This window comes from Antechinus flavipes, chromosome 2, assembly GCF_016432865.1.
Source record: "Antechinus flavipes isolate AdamAnt ecotype Samford, QLD, Australia chromosome 2, AdamAnt_v2, whole genome shotgun sequence".
NCBI lineage: Eukaryota > Metazoa > Chordata > Mammalia > Dasyuromorphia > Dasyuridae > Antechinus > Antechinus flavipes.
In genome coordinates this window covers 36,040,721-36,044,580 of record NC_067399.1, presented here as the reverse complement: position 1 = coordinate 36,044,580, position 3,860 = coordinate 36,040,721, and the positions used below count along the sequence as shown (strand labels likewise).

Genomic DNA, 3,860 nt, shown 5'->3' with positions numbered 1-3,860 from the left:
TTTTACTTCTTTTTTTTATATGTTCAATTGAGTTGTTTTGCTCTATGGAATTTTTTTCCATTTCATTAATTTTTTTTTTTTTTAGTGAGTTATTTTCTTTTTCCAATTCGCAAATTCCGTCTCCCTGCACTTCTTGGGAGTTTTTTACCTTTTCCAATTCACATTTCAGGAAGTTGTTTTCTTTTTCCACTTTATCAAATTTTTTCTTTTAGTGAGTTATGTGCCTTTTCTGTACTCTCTTGCATAGCTTCTCTTTCCTTTCCCCATTTCTCTTCTAGTTCTCTTTTAAGGTTTTTAATAGTCTCTTCTAGGAGAACCTTTTGTATTGGGGACCAACAATTGTCTAGAAACTGTCTGCTATTAGTCTCTTCAGGGTTGAAAAGCTGTTCTCTTTCTGTATAGAAACTATCAATCGTTCTTTTGATTCTTTTACTCATTTTGTTAAAGCCTGTAAGGTCTGCCTTCAGAGCCAGGAGGTTACCAGGTTCCTCTGCAGAGCAGTGAAAGGTGTATGGACGGGTAGCTGTCCTGCCAGCCGGCTACAAATAGCAGCAAGGTACTGGAATGCTCTGGAAAGAGTTCCCCACCTGAAAGTAACTGAGGCCTGCAGGGCTGAGTTGGGGAAGTGCCAGGCAAAGAACCCTCCTTGTGTGAGATAAAGACTGCCCTGGGGCTAGATTCTGAGCAGTGAGAGTTTCACTACCCCAAGCCAAATCCTGCCCTGGGGCTGTGGGTATTAGCAGCTGAGCAGTGAATGGCTCTGCAAGGAGAAGAGGTGTCTCTGCCTGGGGAAGTTCTATTGCCCCAGGCGAGCCCCGCACTGTGCCGATTATAGGCTGCCCAGGCTGTGCCCCCACCCCCTGCCGTGCAGATTAGTAACTGCCCCCGCAAAAGCCCCGAACTGCCGGATGTGGCCACAGGGCTGTGGTAAAGTCTGCCTGAGTCACTTCCGGGTTTGAGGGGTTACAGCCAGATCTCGTTAGGTTCTTGCGTTTTTTAGAGGACCCTCTGTTTTAGGCTTTAACTTCTCTGCCAGTTTACTGCTTTGTAATCAAGGCAGAGCAGTTAGCCTGTAGCAGAGTGGACCCTATAACTTCTCTAGCCACAGAGAAGTGGCTGGTCTGGTCAGGACAATAGTGTCTTGCTGCCTGCGCTAGTCTCTTCCTGGCCCCTCAGGCCAAACCTTTCCTATTGATCTTCCAGATTGACATCTGCTGGTAAGTCGTAGTGCTTGTGATATTCATGAATTTAAGCAGGGAAGAGCTATTTTTGAGGCTGAATTAAATAGTTGGTTATGAGGGGGATGAGAGGAGCTTAGAGAGTCGTGTGTGCCTGCTCCGCCATCTTGGCTCCACCCTGTTATTTATGTTTCTTGCAAGCTCACGCCTGGGATAGGGATAATGAGGCTAAAGGACAGAATCTGGGAACATTGTGAGGACTGAAGCCATCAGTGATCTGAGTCTCAGAGCTGAGCCAATGTCCTCTTGTTTCCAGTGAGGAAGGCTGACCAGAAAGCCTCAAGTAGCAGTGAAACCCTCTGTGGGCTCTTGGTCCTAAAGGCAATGGACAGAGCCTTGGGCCTTCATACAATGAGCAGATCCCTTGGGGCAGAGAATCTAAGCAGAGACCCCAGCAGAGATGGCATCAAGGGAGTCCGGCCCTGCCCCCTGCTCTCCTGGGAACTCCCCCAAGGCCTGATGGGAAATACACTCCAACCCCCACACATGAGCCTAAGAGAGTCAATGAGGGGCTGGTCCTCCAGATGCAAGGGATGATGAAATAACTACTGGGGGAAAATGGATGATATTGGGGCCCTCCCTTTGTGTCTTGTCCAGGCCCAGGGCAGCAGGAGCGCAGACTGGGAGACCAGTGTGTCCTGGGCTGGAAGAAAAAGCAATCTGTTCTCTATCATGGCAGCCCCACGGAGCAGTGAGAGGATGGAGCGCTGGGCCTGGAATCCCCAAAACTCGTGTTTCTGACTTTAAGTCTAACCTTGGACACTTACTAGGCATGTGACTGAACAAGTCACTCGATCCTGTTTGCCTCCATTTGTTTGTCTGGAATAAGCTGGAGGAGGAAATGGCAAAGCACCAGTGTCTGTGACAAGAAAATTCTCAGTAGGGTCACAGAGACTCAGACGTGGCTGAAGAACAAGCAAGATATACCTGCCATTGCTACAGAGAATGGGGGCAAAACCTGTTCAACGGGAACATGGGCTCCCAAGCAGAGAAAGAAACTCATTACATTGGGGCAAAGATATCAAGGGGACCTGAAACGTCAGCATTTCCCTGTAGGGACTTTCTCTTGGTTTCCCAGGGGCTGTGCTGCCTCCCCTCTGCTTTGACTGTGCAGACAGGGCTTGTGATCACAAGTTAGAAAGGAGGGACCCGGGGAAACAGAAAGGGGAAGCCCTGGGAGGTGAGAGCCTGCCCAGAGAGCAGGGGATGCTCTGCCCTGGGGACCCCGAGGAGGCACCTGCTGCTCTGAGCTGAGTCCCCTGGACGCACTGGGGAGGTTTTTGTTCGGGCCTGAAGCACCGTGGGAGAGGGGAGCTCCTACCCTGCTGACAGTAATAATGTGCAGCGTCCTCAGGCTCCAGGCTGCTGATGGTGAGTCTGAAATCTGTCCCAGACCCACTGCCACTGAACCGGGCAGGGACCCCGGATGCCAGATTGGTAGCACCATAGATGAGGAGCCTGGGGCTTGGCCAGGTTTCTGCTGGTACCAGTGCAAGTAACTATATACACTCTCACTGGCCTTGCAGCTGATGGTGACTGTCTCTCCTGGAGATCCAGACAAGGAGGCTGGAGACTGGGTCAGCACAATGGCTCCTCGGGAATCTGGGGAAGCAACAGAATTAGAGGAAGACAGAAATGTGGGAAGGTCCAATATAAAGAACATGAAGGAGACAATATTTCAGAGACCCCAGAAATCCCAAATGACCGACAAGTCATTGTATTGGGCGACAACGTGAGACAGAAACCACCTTTTCCACAGACCGCACAAGGTTTACAATCAGGGATTTGGTCATGTTTCCCAGCCCCCATCTGCCCGTCTTGTGCCACAGCGTGTGCCCCCATTGTATCAAGGAGCCGTCACTTTTACATCCCTGAAAACCTGGGATCTTCCCACCCCTTCCCTGCCCTCCTGGGCCTTACCCTGAGCCCAGAGCACCAGGAGCCAGAGCAGCTGCCATGGGGAGCTCATCCTGGCCTTCAGAGACTGTGCAGAGAGCAGCCAGAGCCCTGAGGGGCAGGAAGGAGGGAGGAAGCTTTTATGTCCTGGGCAGGGCTCCCTGCGGCTCCCTTGGGGCTCCAGATGCAAAAGAGCCCCAGGTGTGGGAGGAGCCTCCCCTCAGGGACCCCGGCAGCCCCAGGAAGTCCCCCTGGCTGAGCCTGGCTCTGGGGAAGGGGCCCCCTTTGCTCTGTCCCCAGGGGGAGACTCAGGACCAAGGACAAGGTCACGTCTAGTGTATGATGCAGGGATGACGATGATCTTGGGTAAGTTGATGGCAGTTTCTCTCTCTCCCCCAGGACTAGATTCCTCTTAACCCTGAGGGAGCTCCCAGCCCTGGGGAGGAGGCAGAGAGGGCCCGAGTTCCCAGCCTGGAGACCTGGGAGGTGCCTCCCTGATGCTGCTCCTGGACCTGCCCCACTGCCACCCTCTGCTGGAGAAGGGGAGCACTCCAGGGGGCAGAGGGGGTCTGGCTCAGACTGGACAGATCCTGGCCTGGGACCCCGGGAAAATCCCGGCAGAGCCTCATTCCCACGGGAGGGGGTTTTCTCAGTCACTAGGTGACACCCCTGTGATCCTGCACATTGTGGAACAAGACGATGTCTCCTCCTGTCCCCCTTTTCCCC

General features: G+C 52.5%; 1 pseudogene; it reads right to left on the bottom strand.

Annotated features, from left to right (window-relative positions):
* Positions 1-2,133: 2,133 nt before the first annotated feature.
* On the bottom strand, positions 2,134-3,233 carry LOC127546349 (immunoglobulin kappa variable 3-11-like; annotated as a pseudogene).
* Positions 3,234-3,860: the final 627 nt, after the last annotated feature.